At 41.9% G+C, this 9,257-nt stretch overlaps 1 pseudogene; it reads left to right on the top strand.

The window, feature by feature from the left end:
• The first annotated feature begins 1,050 nt into the window (after positions 1-1,050).
• On the top strand, positions 1,051-1,192 carry LOC115896314 (annotated as a pseudogene).
• Positions 1,193-9,257: the final 8,065 nt, after the last annotated feature.

Here is a 9,257-nt window from a genome sequence, read left to right as displayed (position 1 = left end):
TGAAATTCTTTAGAAAGAGGGAGAAGGGCCGGGCGCGGTGGCTCAAGCCTGTAATCCCAGCACTTTGGGAGGCCGAGACGGGCGGATCACGAGGTCAGGAGATCGAGACCATCCTGGCTAACACGGTGAAACCCCGTCTCTACTAAAAATACAAAAAAACTAGCCGGGCGAGGTGGCGGGCGTCTGTAGTCCCAGCTACTCGGGGAGGCTGAGGCAGGAGAATGGCGTAAACCCGGGAGGCGGAGCTTGCAGTGAGCTGAGATCCGGCCACTGCACTCTAGCCCGGGCAACAGAGCAAGACTCCATCTCAAAAAAAAAAGAAAGAGGGAGAAGAACACTTCTGTTTACAAATATTATATGCTCCTACTTGGTTCTGGCTTCAAGTTATTTTGAGCTCCATTAGCTGGGTTGAAGGATCCTTTTATTGCATACTTCACATGAGTCCAATCACCACTTCCTTCCCCACATGAAATACCAACAAACTGAAGACTGGGCATAAGGTCAGATTTTTACTACATTCTGGGAAGGGACAGGACTATGTTGCAGTGTCCAGCCAGTAAATTAAAAACTAGATGTAAGATGCCCATACTAAGACTCTTCTTTCAAGGATCATTTCTATAGTCCATTCTTAGAGAAGTTTCTCTGAGAGTGTAGAACAGCAGTCCCCAGTCGCTGGACAGCTGACCAGTACGGGTCCGTGGCCTGTTAGGAACCGGACCACACAGCACGAGGTGAGCTGCAGGTGAGCCAGCATTACCACCTGAGCTCTGCCTCATTAGATTCTCAGAGGAGCGTGAACTGTATTGTGAATGGTGCATGCCAGGGATCTAGGTTGCACGTTCTTTATGACCATCAAATGCCTCATGATCTGAGGTGGAACAGTTTCATCCTGAAACCAGCCCCCCAACCCAACCTGTAGAAAAATTGTCCTCCATGAAAACAGTCCCTTGTGCCAAAAAGGCTGGGGACCGCTGAAGAGCACGGAAACCAGGAGGAGGAGCCAGGAGGAGGAGCCAGGAGGAGGAGCCAAGAGGAGGAGCCAGGAGGAGGAGCCAGGAGGAGGAGCCACAGGGTTCCCCCTGAGAGCCAGGCTAGCTCTTGGTGTTGCTTCGCTGCAGGTGCCATTTGGCATTGAGGATTGTTTTTCTCTTCCTCCAGGAAAGTAGGAGGGAGAGGACACAGTCTGAGTGGTTCCCGTTTTAACATTAAAAAAAAAAAAAAAAGTTTGAATGTTTTTTAAAGATGCTCGTGATGTAAATACCCCTCACTATGCCCACTTCCTCAGCTCACTGCACTCGCCATGTACATTCTTGGCTCTTGGCTTTCTCGCTACAGCTGAGCTTCTTTTCCCAGTCCAGTCCCCGGCAACCTCCAAATTCTTGTTTTATTGATAAAGCCAGTTTAGAATTTTTTTTCTCATTCCTACACTTTCCAAGCCTTTCCCTGGTGTTTATCTTTCATTCACAGGCAAACAACTCATCTATTCCAAAAAGGAATTCTGAGACTTCCTTAGGATTCGGAAGTGGCTACAGGCTGCTGGGATTTTAAATAGCAAATTGTTTTTCCTGCACACACAGACTAGCTGAGTACAAGAGACAACTCTGAAGGGGTTCCCCTCTCACCAGGTTTCCACCCTGCTAGGAATTTCTGCACACCTGGGAGCACAGGGCAGCCATGTGATTTTCCCCCAATCCCGGCCACCGCTCATAGGTCCTCAAGAGAACACCTAATCGAAGCCAGAGGAACCGAATTTTCTCTCCCAGGAATTGGTATCAGGAATTAAACACCGGGACCTGAAATCAGAGACAAAGTCACATTGAGGCCAGCACTCAGAGAGAAGGGCAGCCCACTCCCACTGCCAAGCTCCTGAGGGTCCTGACTCCCGTTCTCCTTGGGTGACGTTGACCTGCTCTTTTCAGCACCCAGGGATACTCCAAAGTCCCTTCACTGCTTCAACTAGGTAGTGTTCATTTTTATTACTTTTACCTAAAGAACTTTAAGAATAGAGACCTTCAGACAACCCCACAAAGAAAACCATACAAGCTCTCAGGGAAAGATAGTCAGCAAAAATTTTTTAGAACATTCAGGTTAGCCTGTGTCCTCTGATCAAGGAGGTAGTCAGCAGTTATTGCCAGAAAATGAAATGACCATGAATTCTCTTATAGGCAGATGCATTCATTTTACAAAACAACCCAAGACACCCTGTTACATATAACAATGAAATGACCAAATTCAGAGGCTTTCACTTACTTCTAGAGGAGTCAGTAATTCATTCCAGGAAAGGTATGGAATTAAAATTGTCATTACAGCACAGCAAAGCAAGACCTAGGAATGCCTATCCCCCACTACCACATTCCCTAAGAGATTTGGGGTGGGGGTGGGGGATTGTCTAAAAGTTTTCTTTTTCTAAAACTTAGTGGTTCCCTAGAATCTGTCACTTCCAAGAAGAGACTGAAATGCTGCTCTTCAGTCTGTGACCTATTACAAAGATTAAACCAGCTGTGTACATAAGGCTGTTTTCTCTGTTAATCAAGTTATCGTTCCTCCCATGCCCTTGAATCTCAAAGTGAAACTTATAAATAATCTGATCTTAACATTTAAAATATGCACTCTCCTTCTGCCCGCCAGAAGGTAATGAGCAGTCTAAAGTCACTCAGCCTGGATTTCCTCTCCCTAATTGCCCTAAAAATTAAATAAAAAGCTTCCTGCATCCCTTCTGCTGCTCAACAAAAACAGGATAAAATACAGCAAATTCTAATAAGCCAGCATGCGTGAAGTTTTCTTCCTTGACACCACATTTACATTCCCTTCCAAACAGCACTAACTTCTCTGCCTCTTTATCTCCATAGAAATCAAATCGCTATAGTTCAAATTCATGTTGCAGAGAGAAATTTCTTCTATTAGAAAAAGATTGTCTTCCATTTTGCAGTAAGGAGTTTTTTATTTTTCTAATGCAAGATTGGAGAAGGGAGAGAAGGGAAGCTTGAATTACAGGACTATTTAAGCCATAATATTTAATTTCAAACTTTGTCCTTTACAGCCGATTACCTCAGCTGCCATCTCTCTCCTGTTTCCTCATTTTCTGCTGAAATTGATCTCATTGTTCTTGTCTGAATAAAAAGGCCCAGGCTCGGGGCATTTCAATTGGCTTCAGCTCAAGAAAAAAAGATTGCTTTAAAAGTGAAAATCATGGTTTTTTGCCAATTCTAATCACATTCCTCATATCCCTCCCAGGCCAGTCAGGACAGTCCGGGCTGCACCCTTCAGGATCCGTACACACCACTAAGAGGTCGGGCAATTTGCCACTTCACTGGCAATCTCCCTGGCTGTGTGACCCGTGGTTGGATGGGGATACCTCGGAAACCTGCTCAGAGGGGTCCTCCATTGGCAACATCAGGAGAAGCACTCCATATTTCCATGTAATGTCCCAAAGGGGCAACTTTTGCACTTGACTTTATTTTCTGCATCACTATTAGCCACCTAAATATAAATACTGTTATTTATCACCAATCTATAAGAGAAAATGGATATATGAGCTTATTTGGAAAGTAAGGCCTTCAGAGCACCTCAGAAAAAACTGATGTCACTGGAGCACTGTTTCTGGAATCCCTACTGGAGAAATATAGTGCACCTGCGACAGTGCTACTACAAAGCTTCCTGTGTTCCCTCTAATAGTAATCCCCTCTCCTCCTCCTCTCCCTGTAATCATAATCCCATCGTTTCCTCCATCCTCCCCTCATAAACATCCAAACAGGTCTTTCCTGTTTTGATTTATATGCTCTAAACAGGTAATGAAGTAGCAAGAATTCAGAGAATGAGAAATGGTCATTTCAATTAGCATCAGGTAAAGCAAATTAAAAGGATAACGATTGGGAAATCAGGGTGAAAAGCCCACAGGAGCTTGTTGTTCTATTGATGTAAATTCTCTGTAAGTATGAGATTATTTCAAAATAAAATATTATAAAAATAGTACCATATTCATAGCATATAATACAACTTTGTTCTCACCAAAAATCTAATAAAGTCAATATTTGTAGAGGTCAATTGCACAATAGAGTGTCTCAGGAAGAGAAAAATATTCAGGATTGAAATAAGGGGGAAAAAAAATCACCCCTGAGTTAAAACATGTAAACAGATTAACAGTTTTACTATAGATATTTATTCCTGGTTTTAGTTTATGAGTCTAGTTTCAAGGCAACCGCCACAGGGAGGTTGCCACCGAGTTCTGTTTGTGAGTCTTGAGGCTTATCCAAAAGGACTATTCATATATTTCCAAACACTTTTTTGTGTCAGTCACAAAATGCCCCCAAGAGAGTCCTCAATCTTTATATCAGCATCAGGCAAACACAATCCTGGGACAAATTAAAACATGGTAAGCATAAAACTCAGCCCTGAGACAGATTAAAATGAGCAAGGTATTCACCGACATCAAACTGAGATGGCAAAGTTTAATCAATAATGATAATGAGTCCCTTATCAACAAAGAATTATTCACAAAGATGGAGGGGACAGGAAGGCAGCCACGAGGGAAAGGCAGCACAATTCTGTTTCTGTGTGACGTTACATTACACATGATCCAGGTGAAGTGTATAGTGTGTTACCTTTGAGACACAAAGGGACAAACAGATTAGCATCACAACTGTTCAATTAAGTGGCAAACAATCTTGTTGTTTTTATGCATTCCACAGTGCCGACCTGGCATAAGTTCAACCTTCTCTTTCGATATTCAAAATTCTTTCAGTTAATCAAGGCTCAGTTCAAATCGCCAATCCTTTTTGAAGTTTTCTCTGACTAAATAAATCTACTAAGCACAGCACAGGTGCAAGAGAGAGAGGCCGACTATTTTTTAAACTGCAAGTAGCCCCTTTGGGACCTGAAAGGATTTGCTGTTTCACATAGAAGCTTTCAGGGCAGCATCTTTTGGGGAAATGTTACCTAATAAAAAATATTTGAGGCAATTTGGGAGTTCATTTTTAGCCTGCCCCTTGAGTAAATAGCACCTAAAACTCCAAACTGTGGGCCCAAACTACCATGTATATAGAAGAAATCTAAAGCTATGACAATTCTCCTCTTTGCTGTACCTAAGACACTACTGGTACAGTAATGGATAATTTTTGTTCTCATAATAAATTCGTTCAACAGATAAAATAACCAATGTACAACAAGAAAAATAAATGCTCCCAAACGGACCAATGGATCATGTTGGAACAAACTCGTGGCTTCAGTGGAGGATCAGTATAACACAGCAAAGTCCAGAGACCAATTCCTGGGCTTGAATCCTGCCTCTGCTGCCCACTGGCTATATAACCTCGGACAAGACACTTAACAGCTATGTACTTCAGTTTCCTCATATTTAAAAAGCAGTAACAATACTATATAGCTCATCGGGTTATTGTAAGATTAAAGAGCCTAAATTATGTAAAGTCCTTGGAATCATGCCCAGCACATAGTAAGTGCTCTATAATTAATACCTATTATTAGAATTTTATATTAAACCCTAATTTAAATGATCAGGTAACAAACAGGATTGAAACCCTTCAAAAGTTAACTAATGTCAGAACTGTGGAGAATTGACTTCAGGTCTTTCTTCCTTCATTACTCCTGTGTGTTCTGAAACAATTCACTCACTTCCTTCCAAGTTTCATCAACTAAGAAACGCAAATAAATAATAAACATCATAAATTCCATTTAGTGTTATGCAGAGAATAAACTGTAGGAGGCAAGACTGGCGCAGGAATATCATTTAGAAGGCTATTGAGTATAGTCCAAATGAGACAGATTCATGGTATGAACCATGCTGGTGGCAGTTTAGATGGTGAAAAATGTTGAGATTCAGAATGTATTTTGGAGGACTTGTTGATGAGTTGAACAATGAAGATAAAAGGAAAGAGAACAATCCAGGATTATCCTTGTGTTTGGTGGGAACAGCCAAATGGATGGTATTGTCAGGAAAATAGGAGAGCCAGGTGTGGTGGTACACACCTGTAGTCCCAGCTATTACAGGGGCTGAGGTGGGAGGATTGCTGGAGGCCAGGATTCAGGGCTGTAGTACGTGATGATAGCACCTGTAACAAGCCCCTGCACTTCAGCCTGGGCAATATAGAAAATTTCTATTTTATTTTATTTTTTTACATGTGCATAACGTGCAGGTTTGTTACATATGTATACTTGTGCCATGTTGGTGTGCTGCATCCATCAACTCGTCAGCACCCATCAATTCGTCATTTATATCAGGTATAACTCCCAATGCAATCCCTCCCCCCTCCCCCCTCCCCCCTCCCCATGATAGGCCCTGGTGTGTGATGTTCCCCGTCCTGTGTCCAGGTGATCTCATTGTTCAGTTCCCATCACTCACCATCAGAGAAATGCAAATCAAAACCACAATGAGATACCATCTCACACCAGTTAGAATGGCAATCATTAAAAAGTCAGGAAACAACAGGTGCTAGAGAGGATGTGGAGAAATAGGAACACTTTTACACTGTTGGTGGGATTGTAAACTAGTTCAACCATTATGGAAAACAGTATGGCAATTCCTCAAAGATCTAGAACTAGATGTACCATATGACCCAGCCATCCCACTACTGGGTATAGACCCAAAGGATTATAAATCATGCTGCTATAAAGACACATGCACATGTATGTTTATTGCAGCACTATTCACAATAGCAAAGACTTGGAATCAACCCAAATGTCCATCTGTGACAGACTGGATTAAGAAAATGTGGCACATATACACCATGGAATACTATGCAGCCATAAAAAAGGATGAGTTTGCATCCTTTGTAGGGACATGGATGCAGCTGGAAACCATCATTCTTAGCAAACTATCACAAGAACAGAAAAATTCTATTTTAAAAAAGGAAATATCATGCCTCAGAATAAGGAGCAAAAAAAAGGTGAATAAATAATTAAAATGGAAGAGGAAGATAAGAGAGACTGGGAAAGAGGGGGGTTTGGGCAAGGAGAAATAAAATGTTCATTTCGGGACGTGTTAATTTGAAACTTTTGATTTAATATTCAAGTAGAGAATCAGGTAGATAGTTGCATATATAAATCTGAAAAAAATCAAAGCAGAGGTCAGTGGTCAAGATAGAAATATAGAGTTACCAATATTTAATGATTTTCCCATATTTAATGGAAGCACATTCAAAACGATTAGAAGGTCAAGGACCAGGCACTGAATGGATCAATCCAAAATTTCGAGGTCCAGCAGAGAAGCCTGCAAAAAGAAACTGACAAGAAATAGTCAAGAAGTTGACAAAAGACCAGGAGAGTGTGGTGTCATGGAAACCAGCACAAGACAGTTTTCACAAGCAACACCTGGCTTTGGAGATCAGACCAGGGAGTCCCACCTTTAAAGCAAAAAAAAAAAAAAAAAAAAAAAATCTTTCCCCATCCTAATTTTGAAACAGTAAACTATCCATCTTATAAGTAAATGCAATGGTTAACCTTATCTTAAAAGATAACTATGCATGTCAAATGAAGGCAGGCAGGAAGGGAGAAAGGAAGAAACATTTTGGTTATAACCAGATTACTATTTGTGTATTGAAAATTGATGTAACAGAATCCCATGAGAAGAGGCATTTTCACTAAAAATTCAGAAGTGCAAACTTTGTTGCCCAAAGCCATTGTGAGGTATGACTAGTGTGAGGAAGAGCCAGCAACATGAACCCCAAATTCCCCTGTGGCAAACGTGGCTGTTTCCCTTCTGTTGCCTATTGCAACAATCTCCAGCAGCTTTCAAAACCGTTTAGGAGCCCAGGGTAGCCGGCAGCATCACAGATCCCTGCCAACAGTTGAACAATTCTGTTTCAACCAAGCACAGAGGAAGATTGGGCAAAAGCATCCACTATCTTTATTCTGCACTTCCAGGATAATTTTCTTTTGGAAATATGCAAAACTTATATTCTAAAGTTCAGAATCAAGTTTTGTTTGGAAAGACAAAAGCAAGTGAGGATTTGCAATCTGAAGGAGTGACTTTCAAACAGAAAGGCACTGAGGCATCATGTAATATGTGCTAGACTCCAGAGCCCGAGAGAGTGAGTTAGTGATAGATTTTCAGCCTTATCTCTTTCCATTTGTCTGTCCTTCTTGGAGTTACACCCCCTAACGTGATCTGGTTTGTGGCTTAAAATGTGTTTCTGCAAGAACATCCTATCCTAAGGCCCTGGGTTTGTGTCACTGAAGAGAGATTTAGAGCAGCCTGGATAGGCACGCCACTGTCCACAGGAGGATTTATGTCATTGACTTAGCATTTATGTAGCACTTATATTCACGTTTCCTGGCCATTCTTCATAGGGTCCCTGGGAGGTAGGTGATCACTGTTATCTTCAGAGTTCAGTGAAGTAGAACAACTTGCTTGGGGTTACACAATAAGAGGCAAAATCAGAGCCTCCCGTGTGCTGTTTAGCCCAGGAGCAGACTTTCATTACAAGCAATTCATCAGCAGGAGCCCGGGCAGCTGAGTGGGAGTCAGGGCGTCCAAACCCAAACCAAAAGTAAGAATGCTGCCACCCTCCTGTTCTGAGTATATTTCCCAAGGCGATCTCTTTCCAAATACAAGGCCAGGGAGGGAATGCACTTGGCAGTGCCCACCAAGCAGCTGGAGGTATGTGGAATGGTCATTCTCCCCAATCCCACTGCTGATCCTCAGCGCTACCCTTTACACATTAGAAAGAAAGCCCACAAGGGCTTTTTTCTCTTATCTATCAAAAGCCTGTGCTACTTACTCTCCCCTCCTTCTCCCAGCACACAAACACATATGCACGCTCTGTGGCCAATACTACATCGCATTTCCAATTTAGAGATTGTTTATATCCCTGTCTTTGGAAGCTCTCCTCAATTTGGGTTCTTCTCACTTAATTTCTCCTCCTCTGCACATATGGCAAGCTGTGTTTTTTGAAGCATACTTTTCGCTGGGACACTTTTTATTCTCTAAGCTCTTGAATAATGTCAATAGAATTTATTATCAAACAAGTGCATCTTGGACTTATTCAAGTAGGAGTGGGAGAAGGCAATCTCACAAGGCAACCCTCTTTTAATAGAAAGATGATGGATTTAGGAGTTAAAGAGACATGAGTTCAAATCTTTGCCCCAGTACTAACTGGTTGTGGGATCTTGATGAATTGCTGAATCTCTGAGCCACAGTTGCCTCATTTATGGATCTGGATGATAACAATATGCCTTGCAGTGTGGCCATGAGGAAATAATAAAGAATGGTATGTAGAGAGCTTGACAAATATGAGGTGCTCAAT

The sequence above is a fragment of the Rhinopithecus roxellana genome, chromosome 2, assembly GCF_007565055.1.
Source record: "Rhinopithecus roxellana isolate Shanxi Qingling chromosome 2, ASM756505v1, whole genome shotgun sequence".
In the NCBI taxonomy this organism is placed as follows: Eukaryota; Metazoa; Chordata; class Mammalia; order Primates; family Cercopithecidae; genus Rhinopithecus; species Rhinopithecus roxellana.
This window is presented reverse-complemented; position numbering and strand designations above follow the sequence as displayed.